The 21,027-nt window shown below is 34.8% G+C and overlaps 1 long non-coding RNA gene across 5 annotated transcripts in view; it reads left to right on the forward strand.

Moving 5' to 3' along the window:
• Nucleotides 1-3,038: 3,038 nt before the first annotated feature.
• Nucleotides 3,039-21,027, forward strand: part of LOC143257529 (uncharacterized) — a 60,104-nt gene continuing 42,115 nt past the window's right edge. The window contains exons 1-4 of one of the 5 annotated variants that reach the window (XR_013031906.1): nt 3,039-3,502; nt 5,578-5,723; nt 13,224-13,330; nt 14,381-14,579. This is a non-coding gene — a long non-coding RNA (uncharacterized LOC143257529). Of the gene's footprint in view, nt 3,503-5,577; nt 5,724-13,223; nt 13,331-14,380; nt 14,580-21,027 lie in introns of those variants that run through there. The other 4 variants (XR_013031904.1, XR_013031905.1, XR_013031903.1 and 1 more) reach the window with 4 other exon arrangements.

Here is a 21,027-nt window from a genome sequence, read left to right on the forward strand (position 1 = left end):
GACTAGAGGGAAGGCAGCTAGTCATCACCACCCACCGCCAACTCTTGGGCTACTTTTTTACCAACGAATAGTGGGATTGACCGAAACATTATAACGCCCCCACGGCTGGGAGGGCAAGCATGTTTAGCGCGACGCGGGCGCGAACACGCGACCCTCGGATTACGAGTCGCAAACATTTTGTATAACGCTATATTTACATATTTTTAAATTATAAATAAGCATTAATTATAGATTATGAAAAATAAAATAACACTTCATTGTTTTGTTTGTTGGTACTTACAAAACAACACAATAGCCTATCTACGTACTGCCTACACTAGTATCAAAATCCGATTTTGAAATTTATAAGCCCCCAGACTTTCCTCGTAACTCCTGGGAAAATAACTTTTGAACGCCAATTGTGTCCCCCCACGGCTGGGAGGGCGAGCATGTTTTGCGCGACGCGGGCGCGAACCCGCGACCCTCAGATTACGAGTCGCATGCCTTACGCGCTTGGCCATGCCAGGCCCTATCATAAACTTACGTACGGGTGGTCCAACTACTTCCACATCTAGTGTATTGTATACACACGATACTTCCATGCTTTACTAATGAAAACTACTTTATATGAAAGTTTGACACAAATTTTCATGCTTTTGTAAAAGCTGTTTGAAAACTCCGAAAAAAGTAGGTGAAAGTCATACTGTTAAGAATAGAATAATTCAAGATGGAAAGTATAAACTCTTCAAAAGAGTAACTACAGATATGGTTTTTACATAAAATATGACAATCCAGGTGAAATTTTGCTTATGACTAAACTGCTTGTTTGTTGTTGTTGTTTTAATTTCGCGCAAAGCTACTCGAGGGCTATCTGCGCTAGCCGTCCCTAATTTAGCAGTGTGAGACAAGAGTGAAGATAGTTAGTCATCACCAACTCTTAGACTACTCTTTTACCAACGAATAGTGGAACTGACAGTCACATTATAATGCCCCCACAGCTGAAAGGGTGAGCATATTTGGTGCGACCGAGATACGATTCCGCGACCCTCAGATTATGAGTCGCACGCCTTAACCCACCTGCCCATGCCAGGCTATCATCAGGTAAAACCGATTTTCCTACAAGTATCATACAGCCACACCGGTTAATAACATCATTTTTACCTGAAGGATTTCTTCCTTTTACAAATTACGTTAGAGTTGCAGTACAAATTACAAGGTTTCGCCACGCGGGTGGCAATGCCTCTCCTTATTACGCTAACATCAAGCATTCTGAAGCTTCAAATCGGTCACCATTCTAATGAAAAAGAAATTAATAAAATACGTGATAAAATTGTTTGTTTTTCACAAATATTTCAATCTGCAAGACTGAAAATATACCAATCGCAATAAGTAAAACATTGAACTATACGTGTTTATATTTGTTATGATTTCACGAATTTCATATTAATTGACAATTTTATCCACTCACTAATTTTAATTGATTAAGCCAAGATATTCTTGCATTATTCTTTTGAAAAACATCAGGTACAAACTGAATTAGAAACACCATATAAAACCGTGTTCTTAAAGATGTAAAACTGCATTCCCTCTCTCTTGCCAGTCGTGTGAGTATCTTTATAACTATAGTTTTCTTCCATGAAAAAATTGCGACTTCCAATTCTTAACGTAACACTTTTTGATTCTGTTTTGTTCGTTATGTATTATATTTTATACTACTTCTTTTGACCTGTAGATAGATTGGTTTACTAACGAGTCCAAGCTTGTTGTGTCTGAAGCTAAAGTGTTGCTGAGTTGAACAGTATGTAATGTTCGAAATATATATATGTTGGTGGTTAAATTCTATTATTTTCTGGATTAATAGGCATTAATTACAACTATAGTTTCCTAAGCCTATAGCACACTGACTGTAGATGTATAATAATATTCTTCTTCTCTCTTGGTGCGCTGCTTTTATATAAATCATACGAAACTAGATCATTCACAGAAGGTCGCGTGGCAAAAATATTCTCAATTGCTAGCATTACATACACACCCAGTACATTGTTGATTCTTACGATCGAGAATCTTCTATAAATTTCGATAACAGACAGAACTTGTGAATTACACAGCCCACAGTATACCTCATAAGAAAAAAAACAAAATTACACTGAAAGAAGCGAAGGTACTTCAGTAAATGTACAACAGTAAATCGGCTACAAAATAAAAACCGATAACTCAAGTGAGAATTAATTACCTTTTGATGAGGAAGAGATAAATAGACAGAAACCTCAGAATCAGAGGACGTTAGTGTTGTGTTAGTTGATGAAGTAATAATGACAAAGGACATCTCAGTTAAAGACACTAGAAGTGAAGATAAGGGCCCCAGTGACAAAGAATGATATGTCAAATACTTCCCTAATGATACATGATTAGAACCTTGTATCATGCAGATCCTCGAATAGTTTCACACAAACCCAAGAATGATGTGAATGAAAATGGTTAATATTGCTTCTAATAACATAACAAACAGTGTACTAGAAGCACTGGATAACATGATACTCTATTTATGAAGTTGTAATTACGTTAAGTAAGTTTGTTTGTTTCGAATTTTGCGCAAAGTTACACGAAAACGATCTACGCTAGCTGTTCCTAATTTAGCAGAGTAGGACAAGACGAAAAGCAACTCCTGGGGTACTCTTTCCAACGAATGATGGGATTGACCATAATAACGCCCTATGAATGAAAGGGCGAACATGTTTAGTTTAACGGGAATTCGAACCCGTGACTCTCAGATTACGAATCGAGTGCCCTAAGCACTTGACCATGTCGGGGCACGTAACGCAGAATGAGTCATATATGTATATAATTACATAAGTTTATATGTTTATCAAATAAATTAAATAAAAGACTGTCAAGTGTGGATGTTGTTAATTTATTTTAAGAATAAATACTTAATGATTGTTTAGCTTTATTCGTAACATGAGAGTCACAATGAATTAATTTAATGCAAACATTATGACAAGTTTAATTACGAAACTCTTGAGTCGTACGTTATGTTTGTAACTCATTGCTGTCGAGAGTTTTGAGTGTCGCGTAAAATTTATTGATGTCCAGAATATCGAAAACAGACGACTAGGTTGTAAAGGAAAATAATTTGGTTTGGTGTTTCATGGCGCAAAGCAACTAGGCTATCTGTGCCAAAGACAAATAAATTGTTATCAATAAAGACAAAGTTTTGAAATGAATATGAAAAGAAGAGAGACAACAAAAATTAGGAGACGAGATGTTACCAAACGGAATTAGGCCAAAGAACAGTAAAAAAAGGAGAGTTAATCGTCGTGGAAGGTCTTACGATTAATATAGGCCTAACAAGTGATATATTTCTGTGACTATTGAAAAATATAACGAAAACAATTTATTTCGGTAAAGAGAGTACTGACCATATATTTATATCTTTAATCTTTTAAAATCAGTGACGGTTTAACTTCCGTTTGATCCATCTTAAAAAGAAAGCCAACTAAGCCAAAAGTGACCACTAAACAACGTAAGCCTTATTGAAAGAATCTGATTATGTTATGGCGGAATAGGAAACAATTAATTTATTTGATAACAAAAAAATGAGAAAATTAAAAAATGTGATGCTAATTTCACGTTTACAAACTTGCAGCTTAGAAAAATTGACACCAACCTTCCTGAAAATAAAAGTATACCTCGAGACCTACCAGAAATCAAATATATCAAAGAAAAACTTCAAATAAAACGTTTGAAACAAAGTATAAACGAAAAACACAGAGCTGAAATTCTCCACAAAAATGAATTTATTCCCCGCAGCAGACTTCCCAAAAGCTAATTGATGCTTACTCAGAAGACTTGGACCCTAATCTCTCTGTCAAGTTTTAGCAGTTTTACTCATATGTGCACCATAAGTTCAGTGCAACAGAAACTGTGAAAAACAGATTAAGGGATGCTGAATTTTATAAAATAATTTCAGAAGACAAAATTGAGTGTGTGTTTCCAAATGTAGGCATTGCATTGCTTATATTTTGGGCTATTTTCTTTGATGTGTAGCCACTCTTCAAATTTCCATGTGACTTTGGCTCATTAAGTTATTTTTTATTATTCTTTAATTTTTCAGGAGCCTTATTTACCTTTTGATGGTAATTACTTGTTATTAATGTTATTGCACCTTCTGAATTTGAAGTGTAGACAGTATGTCAGTTCCCAGTAACATGAATTTTGGATGTAGTTGAGTTACTGTGTGTGATCTTTTGCTTTAGTCATTCTACTAGAAGCAGTTCCATTGTTTTCTCACACACCACTTGGACACTGCTTTCCATCCACATGTACCACAGTTTTCTTCAATGGACAAAATTCACTTGTGGTACAGTCTCTCACATCAGTTCTTTGCATCTTATTCTCTTGTTTCCAGATGTTTAGTTTCTATGCTTTCAAAGCATGCTTTTCTTATTCCATTGCTCTGGTTCTTTTGATTATGAAATGGGGATTCTAGGTATTTATATGAATACAGGTATAATATTATAATTTTCCGATACTACAATTGGATTTTCTATAAGTCCTTGCATCCTTTCACACATCCCACTTTTTTTTTTGTTTAAAGCAGAATCTTCCAATTTCTGGCAAAACTGGTAGTGTTAGTCTGGTACAATTAAATAGAGGAAATAACATGGGTAACCCTGAATATGTGGCAGTCTCACTGGTTGAGGGTTGTCCTGATAAATTGTAGGAGACACGCATTAGAATAAATCATTTTTAATGGAGGGATAGGCAGAAGGCTTGTGGGATGCATGTAACAATGTTTTGCATATAGAGGGCAGCAATGCATGGAAATAGCTATTTATATAAGAGAAGGTAAGAAGTGCATGAAAATGCATTTTAATGACATTTATATCATTATTACACTATATGTGATGAAGAGGGGAAATGTATGTGCTGCCTAACCAGTCTATAGAATGATATTCCTGATGTATTGAAAGTGTTCACACAAATACAGCTGTTTCATTTTACATCAACAAGTTTGTGTTAAAAAATAACTATTTAACTCCAAGCAAAAATACTTACATGGTACATAAAGTTAAAATTTGAAACTGAATAACTGCACATTTTGATTAAGAGAGCATTTAGTAACTTCTGAGGAGTAAAATAACAGTGTATAAAGACATCATTACCTTGTGAAATTGTAAAGCATATTTGATCATACACAAATTTACAAGATTTATAGAGCAGAATAATCAATAGTGTCATTGATATTCTTTTACTTAAAAGTATACATTTACTTCAATGGATTAATTCACTCACGAATGATTAGCTGAAAAGATTCTAAAATCGTCAGGTTGCTTACGTGTGTCAATTTCACTTACTGTTTCTTTTTTATTAATACTTTATGGTAGTCTTCATATAATAAGAGACATTTAGTTTTGTATGATATTGTTTCTTATATGATAAGATGTACAGTAATAAAACTGTATGCATAAATAATTTAAACAGGTGATTTTCCATTGTTCATTTGTTTTTTAAAGCATAATAATTTTATCACTAGAATCTGGTAATGTCTTTATAAACAAGTACATTACAGATTCTGATGATATTTCTTTGTTTTAGTGGTTCAGCTGGTGTATATGAAGCCATATATAGAGGAACTGGGTTGGAAGTTGCTGTTAAGAAGATTTATCTGACTGAGCAACTCGATAAAGCTGGTTTAATTACTGAACTATTTGGATAGTTACCTTGTAAGAGATGAACTCTGGGCAAGTGTTCTTATTGTTACGTATTAGTTAATTCTCCTGTAATTTTAATTTTACATTCTGTAGAGTGTACGCTAAGGTAATACCTATTACACTTAGTCGATCGATTTTGAGTAACACTTGGTTTAAGAATAATTTTACATATCACTCTCACAGGTTTGCTTTTTAAAAATTTTGGTTATAAATAATACATGATAATTCTTATGTGAGAGACTGTGGGTTACAGCCACAATTGCTTTCGATACACCGATTTTCATATCATTCTCTTTATAGTATTACCCCAAGTTTTCAAGCCATAAACAAAGCATTCAAATTGAACTAAATACTCTGCATATGTTTAGAAAAGGATTCCAGGATACAAACTACAATGTGAGATGAAAAAATATATCCTTGGTTTTGGAGGTGACTGATGAAATAGGAACCACAATGCAGTGGGGAAACCTTAAGGTTTTTCAACCTTAACCTCCAATCTGTTAGTCTTATATAAGAAGATTAGAAATCAGGAGAGTGACATGTGGGTGCTCGAGCCCACAATATCTGAAATTTATTTGAAGAAAGTGTCCAGTCTCAACTGTTTCATTTTTTTCAATGGGCTTTCTCATGCATTTGAAAGAGAATGCCATCTTGCAATTCTATTATAAATTTTAGATCAATTTCATCAGTTTCTGTTAAAACAGTCTTGGGAAATTTCAGGTTTACAGCATCATCTGCATCAATCTTCTCAATGTGTGGATTTCACTAGAATCGTCATAACAAATAACTTCTCCACAATCTCTGCCATTATCAAGAATAAATCCACAGTTTCGAAAGCACTTTTTTACACATTCATCTTTTATGTATTTGATAGAATGAGATGAAAATGCAATTGCACCAAACATGCCAATTTTCATGGTAATTTCAGATGATCCCTTACAGTCATCCATGTTTGCAACAATATGCTGAAGGATCAGTATTCTGTATTTCAATTTTATAAACTGTATAATTCCATAATCTAGGGGCTGTAGAACTGATGTTGTACATGGAGATAGAAAGTTAAGCAAACATCTGAAAATTGAACTTTTAGGTGACAAATTGCATTATCTAGGAAGAGTAGAATATTCCTGTTTTCTTGTTCCACTCTCTTGTTTAATTTGATAAAAAATTTCTGCAATATGGCACTTGTCATCCATGCTTTATTATTTGCTTTCCATTTCACAGGAAGTTGATTCTTCCTTAAATTTTTGAAACAGTGCAGATTTCAACTTTTACTTGTTACCCATGGGTTCTCTAGTTTTCTATCAGCAAATGCAACCAAAAGTACAGTCAATCATTTATTCGAATAGCGACCTCCAGAATAATGATAGCAGAAAAAATGAACAAATGTCTTTAACCAATATTTACTGTAACAAAATGTCTGAGAATTTATTATTATTTAAACAATAGTTTATTAATATTTAAAGAAATTATTAATCAAAAAAGAAATTTAATATTTAATCAAAAATATTTTGTCTGCATTACTCAGGTTCTAATCCGACTTGTCGATAGATGAAGTAGGTGGAAGATAGTTTTTTGCTCACATTACGCAAGTTCCATCCTGTAGAGGGTCTTTTCTAAGAGAAATCTTAATAATGCTGCAAAATTTTGATATTTCCTGCTTGTGCAAGTTCCTGCCTTATCCAGTTTCTGGCTTAAACAGGTTTTACTGTATTAATTTCAAAACATTATTTTTCTCATGTCAAATGACAAAGTTAAAATAACTTCAGAATTCATGCTATAACTAATAATAAATATAATTGGTTTAAAAATGAATCCCTGAAAATAAGTTTCTCAATGAAAAGAATGAAACTATTTACAATCAGACAGCAGTTGAAAAATATTAGGTTTGATGTAGCTTGGTTTATGATTAAGATGAGGTTCTATATTGAAAATAAGATTCCATTTTAAGTTTTGACTTCAGCCAGCACCGATAATCCCAATTCACATGTGCACGCAGTCTAGTAGGAAATGAGAAAAGATACCTAACTGCTTTCTCTGACAAGGTTGGAAATTGTGCATTAATACGCAAGTAAAATTATGCGACTTTTGTTCAACACAAACTTTTACTTTATGACACCCTGTGAAATGATCACCAGAAGCTGTTGTTTGTTTGAAGGTGTCAAGTTATTTGGTAATGTGTGCAAAATGATGAAAAAGTAGTTCCTCATCCACTCACAGCTACTATTACATTTGGAAAAATACTTATGCAAATCTTTCTTGATGTCCTTCAAGTGTCTCTTCATTATGTTCAAAATATTTTCAGCAAATGCTTCAGATGAGTTCATAGCCACATGAATGAAAACTAGAAAAGAATCCAGTTCACCAAAATGTGTACCCCATAGCTCCAGTTTTGCAATCATTGCATTAACTTTGTCTTGCTTGTAGAATACTGATATAAGCTTGCCTTGGAATGATATATTTAGGATGTTGAAATGAGCATATATCTATTGTTTAGCTTGCATTGCTTCCCATCATCACTTCTTTGGCAACAGGTTTGATTAGTGTGTCTCCTATTACTTCAATAGCTCTGGCATTTACAGTTACATATGATACTATAAAGAGGTTTCCACAGATTTCACATTATCATCCCCTGCCACACTGTGCTTTACTTTCTGGGAGACTGGAATGTCCTTTCTCTTTTCTTTGAAAAATTCAATAGCTTACACATGGTATTTGTTTCAAAATGATGCTGGAAGTCTCCATACTTATGGCACATAATGAAATAGGCCTTCTCTCATTGCTTGTCCATCAAAATCCAATTTACAAATAATTTTCATTGTATTTACATGATATTTTTGGATTCTTTGCAGCTGGTGCTTTAACAACACTAACAAACAGTTTTGGTGATTCATTAAATTGGTTCTCATAGCTATCACCACTTTATCACATTTCCTTCCCAATCTTTACCATGTGTAATCACTTCAGATATCCTGTTTTTAACCAGTAATCTGTGATGGCTCAGACACACCATTGGTAAATGGAAATCTTCTTCCACATACCACCTAAATTATCTTGTGTGATACCAGAAGTACTTGTATCACACTTTTGTTAACACTGTTCTGGATAATAATCATCTCTTAAAAGAATGTTGAAGTAGTATAGTTATTTTATTTTTTTCTTCATGAAGAATTATTAGAAGGTCTTTGGTGTGTGTATTTGTATTTTATGTATGATTAGTGGCAGAATCTTAAGTAAGCAAAAATACTCTGTCTTATTATTTATAGTGACTATTAAAGAATAACATATAAGTGAAATTTTAAACTTTGTTTAGGTGATAATGGAATATTATTTGGTACTTGGCTCTTTGAATACTGTTCTCACATAAACCTGTGTCTGAAAATGAAATATCAACAGTTGATAAAGAAGCATGATATATTGATTGTTTTTAGTAGAGGTTTTTATTTTTTGTTACAAAAGATGTCTGATTATAGTAATTTTTCAAAATCTGTTCAATAACTATTGAAGTTCCTTTTGAAAACTCTCTAAATATGGTAACAAAATTGGACACTTTTAAAACTTTATCTTGAGTGATAAAAATATTTCAAATAACATTTCAGCCAGTAATAGTGAATTTCCATGTAAAATTGATGTGGTTATCATAGTGTAAACTGTGTGGCTCTTTTGTAATTTCCTGTGCATTATAGGAAAGCACTTCTTCAAAAATTTACAAATATTCTTGTTAATTTACTATGGGCAAGATATAACTGTGCAATATACCAATGAAAATTTGTGCCTTTGTTGTTAAATGTACAGCATATTTTTAATCTTCTATCATACAAGTTATTAATTTGAAAAAGAATAAGAAAGGGCTGATAGTTCAAATAAAATGAAACCCAAATAGTTCAGGCTTAAAATAAACTAAAATAAACTTTAGTCTTAGAATTTATAATACACTAAATGACAAAACCAGTTAAAGCTGTAAAGAACACACATTTAAAATTACTGCAGGTGGTGGCCTAGTCTTTCAGGATAAACTAGAAACATGAAAAATCTACTGAGTATATAATGTAAACAGTATTATGCTAATAACATTGTTTACCTATAATAATAGAAGAGTTTGTCTCTGCATGTGTATGACCACCATATCTCCAAAGGATGGAGCCTAGAAACCTGAAAATTTGCACCAATATTAAGTGGACTCTCAGGTTGTGCATCTGGGTTTTATAACTTATTCACATATATGTGCATCTGTTTAGTAAAGAAGCAAGGGAAAAAAATATAGGAAATAATACGTGATAACCACATCTTCAGATTTCAGAAACCTAAAATTTTGCACCCATACCAAGAGACCTCTGCAGGTGTGCATCTAAGTACTATTTATCCATGTGTATATGCATCTGTCCAAGGAAACAAAGTAGGAGAATACAACAGAGAAAAGAAGTGGTTCCTCAGATTAAAATAGAAATCACAGACAGAGATGCATGTGCGTGCATATGTACATGTACATCTTTTTAAGGAGGCAAAGTAGTAAAAGAAACTACATAGAAAATAAATTTTTCCCCATATAACAACCTTTAATATATAGAATAATCAAATAAATTTGATAATGGCATGTTTCAACAAAAGTTTTTATGTCATGTTGCTTCAGTAGAAATGTTCATAGGTATTACGTTTATGATAAAATGGGTTCAAGATACACACAATAACATTGTTGTTTAGTAAAGGTGGAATGGTCTGTTTTGGGGGTCTGGCATGTCTAGATGGTTAGGGTAATCAGTTTGTAATCTTAAGGTTGTGGGTTCGAATCACTTTTAGCCCATCCTTTCAGCCATGGGAGCATTTTCATGTGACTGTCAGTCCCACTATTTGTTGCTCAAGGAGTATCCTATAAGGTGGTGGTGATGACTAACTACCTTCTCTCTGGTCTCACACTGTTAAATTTGGGGTGGCTAATGCAGATAGCCCTTTTGTAGCTTTGCATAAAATTCAAGAACCAAACCCTTTTTGGGGGCCATGTCATTTTATTATGAGGTACGGCCCATACCATCCTGCCAGCATTGACAGTCGTGTATTTCCCATTCATTTCTTTTGATGGCACCCATGTGTCATGACGCATGGCTAGTCAACCTCTGTGATATTGAATATATCAATCTCATAAACTAACTAAAGCAAGAAGTTTCATTTACATAACAACATCTAATATGTATAAAAGCCAAGGTGATTTGCCAACAGTCCTTTCTAGCAATGGCTTTTATGTCATGTTGATCAGCTGTAGAAGTATACTTTAATATTTCTCTTTACCTATTTTCTGAAAATATAAAATGAAACATATAAATAGCAAAACTTGAAACCAAATGTTGATTTGTTTAAATTATGTTATTAAAAATGTTGGTTATATGACATAAAATACTGAAACAATTTAAGTTTAATGTTGCACAGGGGCAGTCACTTAAGGTTGTTGGTCTTGACCTGCAAAGGCCATACTTTTCTCATGGTTGCGTGCAGAATCCCCTCTGCAGTTTCTGTTTACTGCATTTCTCTTGTCTTGGATCATATTGCTTCACACCCTATTCTCGCCGATATTCAAAACCGACTGGGCCTTTTTTCTTTAACATCTACTTCTATCCAGTTTTTCTGGATACCGGGCCACTTTGGTATTCGCGTAAACGAGCTCGATGACACTGCAGCTAAATCTATCTGCTCTGGCACTATTACTGCTGTGCCTATTCCATACATGGACTATGGTCCTGTATTAAAGGCTCGTCTCCGTGCCAGCAACGTGAAAACAATCATTTCTAAATAAAACCTGTCTCTCTTCTATAAGGATCGGAAAGAGGAAGTTGTTTTACCGAGACAACGCATTGGTCACAGTTTTTAGCTCTTCGTTTTCTTTTATCTGGGACTGATGCACAAATGTGTTGTCTATGTAATACTCAGGTTGCAATAAGCCTCATTTTACTGTCTTGCTGCAGTTTTGAATCTCAACTGTCCCAAGGTTTGTCCGTAGCGTTAGACTTATTGATGATGGTGACACTATCGACCATAGAAATGTTTTCAGTTTCTTAAAGGCCATTAATCTTTTTTAATGCAATTTAAGGTTTTTTAATTTATACAATAGACCTTTTTTAATGTGATCCACTTTTAAGAATCAAAATCCATCTAGTTTTATTTGAAATTAGAAAATGGCTGTAACGTCAACCACATCGGATCCAGGAGAGGAAAAACCAACTTCAGGTGACTGACGGTGGTTTTTGTACTTACCTGATAGTCTTCCTGACGAGTTATGATAACTACAATTATGCTACAGAAAGTCCTTTACAACTTGTATTACTGTGGTTTTTCTCTTAACGCTGTAGACATTGGTTTTAATGCTATTAATATTTTTTAAAACTTTTTGTTTTGTTTGCCATAACACATCAAACCAACCAACCATTTCGAACAAGAGAAAATAAAGACTCAAAATGTTATTTTTACACGCTTTTGATTTTCAACCCGTGGAGAAAAAATCCCGCGTAGTTTGCGTTATTTGTCGGTCTGTTTGTTTGTTATGTTTCGCCAAATTTCGACGTTTAAACTTTAACGTTTGTTTTGTTGTTTAGAGGAAGTTTTGACATCATATGATAGGTGTAGTTTAATGACTGGTGTCTTATTAATAATTAGCGAATTTGATTAATTAGTTCGCCTGTTTCTGTCAGCCAGTTTCTTCAGCTGGTTTTTTTATTCTAAGAATGTATTTAGGCACACGTACTTAAGCCTTATGCACGAGAGATGTTAGCAAGTAAATGAAACTGCAGCAATAGCACCGTTTATTGTGATCTTAGGCCCCTATCAGCGAACATCAGTTTAGTAAACTTGTACAACTCGTCATTAAAGTAATCAAACACTAGCATCACTATCATTAAATGGGCTGTACTTTGCATTCTTCGTTTAATCAAATAACTCAAAAGTAGCTCGTTCAACAATATAAGGTATAAGAACAAAATGTGACTTCAGAAAATATTTCGGTACAGAAACAAAACGATTTTGTTTTTGAATTTAGCACAAAGCCACACGAAGGCTGTCTGTGTTAGCCGTCCCTACTTTGTAAGACTAGAGGAAAGGCAGCTAGTCATCACCACCAACCGCCAACTCTTAGGCTAGTCTTTTAGCAACGAATAATGAGATTGACTGATACATTATAACGCCCCCAGAGCTGAAAAGGGCAGTATGTTTGGTGTGACGGGGATTCGAACTCGCGCTCCTCAGAATGTGGGTCGAGTGCCTTGATCGTCTGGCCCTCATCAAAATGATCTCAAATTTCTCTAAGATAACATTTTTTGTTGCATTTTTGTTACAGCATCACTTACCCTAAATTATGATTTCGTGTTTATTTCCTATATACCATTCTGTTGATAATTAAAGCGTTAAATTCACGAGTTCTTTATAACCACATTCCCAACTCACTATAATAGACATATTCAGTAATTTATTTTTATTCTAAATCTTAATTGGATTGTTTTAGTTTATTTTCGATGAGATTAAAATAGATATTTTCTTTGGATTTTACAGTTTACAGTCACAAATACCTGTTATACAGTGCCATCTATGAAGAAACGTTGTTTAAAATAATTTGTTGCTGTTAGAGAGAAGAAACGTTTCACGCTTCTTATGAAAAAGTAAATATATTTATCTATTCCGAATACAATCCACATTTAGAAATACGTTATACAGTGTCATCTATGAAGAAACATATCAAATAATTATTAGCATCGCTAAGCAAAAGATGAGTTAATGAACTCTTGGCTAATCATAATGCGCGTGTTACAAGTTTCCATTTCTGATCTGAGAAACTAAACCCGATGACTTATATGAAGATTAATTAAAGCTTATTAACGTTAGTGGGCAGTGCACGTGTCTTTGTTACTGTGTGGAAAGGTATATTTGACATTTTTTGTTGATATTTATTTAGTTGTTTCTTGTCATCTGATCTATACAAAGTGAATTATTCTATCTTTTGTGTGTGTGTGTTTGTTTTTTTTAATAAGGGAACATATTACAATATTAATTCAAACGGAGACAGCGCAAAATTGCCGGAAGTACATTTTTTGCTGGTTAAATCCCAATAATTATGAATCCAGTGTCTTGTTCTGGAATGGTATAATATAGTTATTTCGCCAAACTAAAGAACCATTTTACGGGAATATCTGTTTTTTCACACGTTCTGAACTGTACGAACACTTTCTGCTCCTCCTATTTTTGGTTATTTGTTTATAAACAGCTTATTTGTCGTTTACTTTACATAAAAAATTATGTAGATATGTGTTAGTATAATATTTATAATATATGATACTTTATTAGCTTACTCGTGATACTTTTTAAGTTATGAGCCAAAACTACTCGGAACGCAGGGGTACGAACACTTTCTGTCGTAACTGTAATTTTTCTAGCCATCTCCTGGATTTCGGGTCTTCCAGTCATTCATTTCACATAGCGTCTCTTGTATCAAACGGTCTTTTTCACACAGCTGTTCTATAATTTCTTTCTGATCTTTTATAAACTCGCCTTCTAAGAAAACAAGCTGGAACTTAATTTTTTAATAAACAGCTTCTCTCGCACCGGAGACTAAAAATAAGTTCATTCTATTCCTTTAACTGTGTTCTTAAGGTAAATATCATCTTATTGGCCTTCGCAGTTTGTTCTTTCCTCAAGGCTATTGTGTCTTTCAGAACTGCTTCCATGACAGCAAGCTTCCTTTTTAGCATTTTAACTTCGTAAGCCTGTTGGAGGAAAAGATAAACTGTAATGAAGTAGCAACAGCAGAAAGAGAAATCAGGAGTGGAGTTGTGTGTGATATAATGATTTAGAATGTATTTTGTAGTGATAATAATTTAAGAATAAATCATCCTTCCCAAAAGAAAAGGAGTGGAGTAGTGTAAAATATACACTGCTGACCAAAATCTAAATTCAATGAACATAAAGAAAAATATGAATTTTGCGTTGTTAGATTCAACCACTTATTTGAGTAGAGCTTTGAACGATGAAAATAAGAAAAGAGAAGATAAAATAAAACTTTTTTAGCAGTTAATAGGAAAAGAGAGTGAAGTAGTGTGTAATATGATAATTTAGAATGTAATCTGTAGTGATAATAATTTAATACTAAATCCAGAAAATAAAAACACTCCCCAATAAAAAAGCGTGTTTTAATTGATTGGATGATTAGTGTTGAGTACAAAGCTACGCAACCTTTTGTGGCCGCAACGGTTATGAAACCCAGTTCTCAGCGTTACAAACTTTCACACTTGACGCTCCACTTTGGAAGGAAGGGGACAGCGACTTTTACTCAATAGCATTGCAAAACACAAAGAACATTTAGTACAAGTTCCAACATCTCATATACGATAATACTTATTTCTCTGTGTTGTCTCTATATCACGTTATTGTACTAACTTTAGCAAATCAAATGAGTTATGTGAACTCCGTCTGTCCGAAATTTTGAAGCTATAAATCTCAGCTGTAAAACTGGTTTACGAAAGAAGAGGGCTTACTGGTTTGTTTGAATTTCGTGCGGAGCAACACAAATTGCTTTCTTTCAATATTTACTCAAATCTGTGTATATTTATTTATATACATGTATATGTATATTTTACAATTAAATCGTTTATTTTGTATTTTGTTACCAATAACTCTGTTATGTTAGTTAAATACCGCTATTGTTAGATAATTGTAAGCCTTAAAGCTTGCCTAACGTTTGTAGTCATTTTTACAATTAATTTCTTAAATAAAGAAAGTGAAATACTGCTGGAGAAAATATATTTATTTGCTGACGTTTCGGGCTACTGTTTCGGTGTCAACATTAGAAACAAACCTTGAAGAAAAGTGAAACACTATTATTAATTTTTTTATTATTATTTAGTGACGTTTAGGACCACATTCTCTCATTTCCTCCTTCCCACGTAATTGGGTTTGGTTTCTTGCATGGCCGATAAAAACTACAAAAGATTCGGAGAATCTATTCATCATAGTAGATACATCCATAAAAGAAGAACCAAGAAACCAGCAGAAAACGTTCATCGTCATGTAACGAAAGTACCGATATTACACACAAACGAAATTTGTTGATATTTTAACACAGAGTAGGTAGGCATGTTCCTCGCACATCTTTGACTTCAGCAAATATTCTTATCACGCACATGCGCACTGGCTAATAGTCACTTTCGCATTGTTTAAAATTTGATTGAAATTTTTTACTCATATTTTTTCACGTGGAGAGAAACAAAAAATGTGAAATTGATTACCATAGTAGTTCGATATGAGGGACCGATACCGAACCTAATTAACTTGACGCAAGATGAAAAAAAAAGATTATAAATTTATTGTAAGGTACCAAAGACGTAGACCAATTTATATAACAAAACTACTTCTTTATATAGCGCACCCTGCCTGCACTTTAATGATCCAATCATTACGGACCTAAAGGGAAAGACGAAATTGCGTTGACCTTGGCGATGATGGAATAGCATTGGTTTATTGTGTTTGCAATGAATTTCGCACAAAGCAACTCGAGGGTTATCTGCGCTAGCCGTCCCTAATTTAGCAGTGTAAGACTAGAGGGAAGGCAGCTAGTCATCACCACCTACCGCCAACTCTTGGGCTACTCTTTTACCAAGGAATTGTGGGATTGATCGTCACGTTATAACGCACCCACGGCTGAAAAGGCGAGCATGTTTGGTGCGATGGGGATGCGAACCCGCGACCCTTAGATTACGAGTGGCACGCCTTAACCCACCTGGCCATGCCAGGCCGAATAGCTTTGGTCTGATATCAAAGATTCGATCTCCATCTCGCTTAACTAAGTTGTAATTACTTAGTAATGATGTAGTGTCCTCCATTTGCTTACCTGACGAGGTCATATCTATATTTGTACCTATGTACTGCCATATGGATCTGTCTTGTTTGAAACATGTTTATTTGGACATTTCAGCTGTCCAACGGAAGAATTTCAGGATAAAAGAAATGCACTTTGTTAACCCTTTGACAATACTGGCCTGTACCTCTGAATATTACTACGTACTATGAGCAGTGGATAATAGGAGGGTAGGGAATGAATGACTTATTACAACACTCGTTAAGCCTACATGCAACACAAAATATCGCTATAATGATGGGTGGGGTAGAGAGTATTTTCAAGAAAAGCTATGGTGTTAAAAGTCGAACATCAAATTGTGCACCCAATCACGTGACTAGACAAGTTGAACAGCTAAATGCTACCGCATGACGTCACCCGAACAAAGGAGGGGCATTCTCGTTTTAGACGAATTTATTTGTTTCACGTTTGATAGTGGATGAAATAGATAATGATATATATATATATAGAGAGAGAGAGGGGTAATGGAGTACCTTGCACTAAATTCAACGAACGAGCAAGATAACAAATGTACTAGATATAGTATATATCTTTTTATCAACTAGAATTATTTCAAACCCTGCCTGAATTTGAGCACCCGGAACAAAGCTAAAATAAGTCGACCTGAGTTTACCTAATTTTCTCGGTATAAGACCAGTTTTCAGCATAATACTACTTAATGTTGAACGAACTCTGTTCACCACGAGATTGCAATATTATGGATTTCTTTTTAAAAAAATTCGAATTTTTCGTAGCACCGGCAGAGGTCACTACGTATTATCAGAAATTTAGTATGAAATTTATTTAATCACGTGATCTAGCTGCGTGAATTTCATACCTCAATTTATACTTGAATTCTATGTGTGTCTGTTTGTTTGCTGATAAGCGTAATTATATCTATACATTAAGTTGTCAGTACACCACTGCCCACTATGGGTATCAATATCCGGTTTTTCGCATAATAAACTTTAGTCTTACTGCGAATTCAGCGGTGAAAATTTGGTATTTTCGAAAACAATTCTTATTGCACACATCAACGCCCCCTCCCAGTGACACAGCGGCATGTTTACTGGCTTATAACACTGGTACCCGGGTTTCGATACCCGTAGTGAGCAGAGCAATGCAGATAGTCCCTGGTGTTGCTTTGTGTTTAACTTCAAACAGACACACATAAACTCTGGAAAAAAATATTTTGAATATTACAAGTACGTTTTCTTGATGGGTCTGGCATGGCCAAGCGCGTAAGGCGTGCGACTCGTAATCCGAGGGTCGCGGGTTCGCGCCTGCGCTGCGCTAAACATGCTCGCCCTCCCAGCCGTAGGGGTGTATAATTTGACGGTCAATCCCACTATTCGTTGGTAAAAGAGTAGCCCAAGAGTTGGCGGTGGGTGGTGATGACTAGCTGCCTTCCCTCTAGTCTTACACTGTTAAATTAGGGACGGCTAGCACAGATAGCCCTCGAGTAGCTTTGTGCGAAATTCCAAAACAAACAAACAAACAAAAGTTTTCCAGTTAATTGACAAGTTACCACATATGAAAGACTGTTCTCCAATTCGCACCTCATACTCTTTCTATACACTGTTTTCTTTTGTTCATTTTTGACTGAAAAATCTTAGGGCAAATGTCTCCCTTTTTTTATTCTGAAGGGTTTAAAGGGACTTGCCGGCTTTTTAAGTCAGTGAAGAAGCTTCTTTCTGAGGACATCTTGATGGAAACATCTACAATAAAACAATTAACTGGAGAACAGTCTTTCATATATAGTAACTTGTCAATTAACTGGAGAACAGTCTTTCATATGAGGTAACTTGTCAATGAGAATAATTTAGTGCCACCAGATCACACCCACCATGGAGTTCTACGAGGGGATGCACTACAATTCCAAACAAGGGAACTGTAGTAACACCAGGGCTACGTCGGTGCTATGCTCAAACACCAGCTTCAGACACAATGAAAATTAATTAGATTAAATTAATAAAGATTAATCCCGAGTTATGATACCACCAATAATCGAACTTGCCAATAAACATTAAAGTTTATTAAGGATACGAAAGAATTTCTTATAAACTAATATGCAAGTAAAAAAAATAAAAATATTGATTATGTAAATATAAAAATCTGTATTTGACGAAATTTTAAAAGCAAAAATACTTTAATTTGATTGGTATTTGCATTTTTTCTAGTCCAGCCTTTTCTAGAAATTTGTAGAAGTTTCTTGAGAGTAGAACACATTTCTTTTACGAAAACGCGCTAGAACATTCTTGAAACTTCGAACGACGCGCTTGATTCACATAAAACCCGAGAGACAGTAATACATGAAGAATATTGTTAGTCACCTACAGTCAAAATGTTATGTTACAACTGTGATTAGCTCTAATTAATCGGAAAACAACACAATTTGACAAGCAACATTTATAGATTTTTGACATTACAAACCGTTCAACTTCAGTTAATCAACTTTTACGTTCTTATTACTTCGAAAATATTAAACATATTCGGCGGAAAAATTCAGCTTGTAAGGATGTGCAGTCTATCAAACAAGCTTGCTTAAACGAGGAGTGACAGTTTTAACGTCTGTAAGTTTATAAAACTGTTGTATACAATCCATCATTTGTAATAACTCTTAGTGATAACAGTTTTCATAAATTGTAATTTTTGTATTAAAATATATTTGTCTTGAAAAAGAATATTGTTTGTTTCAATCTTGTTACAAAATATCATAAATTTAATACGTATTAAAGTAAGTAACGTAATAAAGAGGAGACTCGTGAAGGATAAAGAATAATACGAAACAAGTTGAATTTTATACACGCCATGTTCTAGAGATCCGATAGAAAAACGTATATATTTAAAAACTGCTTGTATGTGTTAAGAAAATTTTTTATGAAGAGGAGCAAACAACGTTTCGACTTTCTTCGGTCATCGTCAAGTTTACAAAGAAAAAAGAGGTAAGTGACTGATAGCTGACCACATGTTTGAAGAGGGTTGTGTATTTGAGTGTAGGAATGTAGAGGGCGTGCTTAGATGTTTGATGTTTATTTTGGGCTTGAGTTGTTGTATAAGTAAGGATTCTTTTATTTTGAGTTTGTTTATGTCGGTTTCTTCATTTAGTAATTGGGTGTTTTTATGGCTATGTTGTTTTATGGCTATGTTGTTTTTATTTGAGTTGCAGTGTTCGAAATCGTGTGAAGGTGACTTTTTGTGTTCTTTTTAAAATACACTGACGGCCAAAATTTTAAGGACAATGAACATAAAAAAATGCTTTTTGCGTTGTCAGACTCAACCACTTATTTGAGTAGAGCTTCGAAAGATGAAAATAAGAAAAAAGAAAATAAAAAGCACAACTTTTTTACAATTTAACGGGGAAAATGTGAACACTATGAAATTCGCCGAAATACTAGCTGGTCAAAAGTTTAAGACCATACTGAAACGAAGCGTTTATCGGTAAACACGTAACAAAATTTAGTCATTTGTGTTTAAGCATTAGCGTTGTCAACATCTCCCAATGACATCTCCTGGTGCCCGGCATGGCCAAGCGTGTTAAGGCGTTCGACTCGTAATCCGAGGGTCGCGGGTTCAAATCCTGGTAGCACCAAACATGCTTGTCCTTTCAGCTGTGGGGGCGTTATAATGTTACGGTCAATCCCACTATTCGTTAGTAAAAGAGTAGCCCAAGAGTTGGCGGTGGGTGGTGATGACTAGCTGCCTTCCCTCTGGTCTTACACTGCTAAATTAGGGACGGTTAGTGCAGAATAGCCCTCGAGTAGCTTTGGGCAAAATTCAAAACAAACAGACATCTCCTGTGTTGCATTGGGGAAAAAACATGGCAAAGGCTGAAAAGTTAACATAGTTTGAAAGTGGAAGAACTGTCGAGCTGCAAAAGCAAGGTCTCTCTCAACGTGGCATCGCTGGTGAGATTGAGCGTAGTAAAACTGCTGTTGCAAATTTCTTAAAAGACCTTGAGGGATACGGAATGAGAATTTCAAGTGGTCAGCCAAAGAAAATTTCGCCAACGTTGAGCAGGAGGATTCGACGAATTGTCCGGCAAGATACTACCCGATCGTTGAACCATATTAAGGCCCTTACGGACGCATAATGCAACTCAAAAACAATAAGACGGCATTGACGAGAGCAAGGCTTTAAAAACCGTAAACGTCTTCAAAGGCCACCCCTCCTTCCACACCACAAAACAGCTCGGGGAAACTTTGCTGAGAAGCATCAAACATGGGACGTAGGAAAGTGGACAAAGGTTTCGTTCTCTGATGAGAAAAAATTTAACCTGGATGGTCCAGATGGTTTCCAATGTTACTGGCACCATAAGGATATCCCACCGGAGATATTTTCTACAGAACAAAATGGAGGAAGTTCCATCATGATCTGGGGTGCTTTCTCCTTCCATGGAACAATGGATCTTCAGGTTATACAGGGGCGTAAAACAGTAGCTGGCCACATTGGCATGTTGGAGAGAGCATC

The sequence above is a fragment of the Tachypleus tridentatus genome, chromosome 7, assembly GCF_004210375.1.
Source record: "Tachypleus tridentatus isolate NWPU-2018 chromosome 7, ASM421037v1, whole genome shotgun sequence".
NCBI classification, from domain to species: domain Eukaryota; kingdom Metazoa; phylum Arthropoda; class Merostomata; order Xiphosura; family Limulidae; genus Tachypleus; species Tachypleus tridentatus.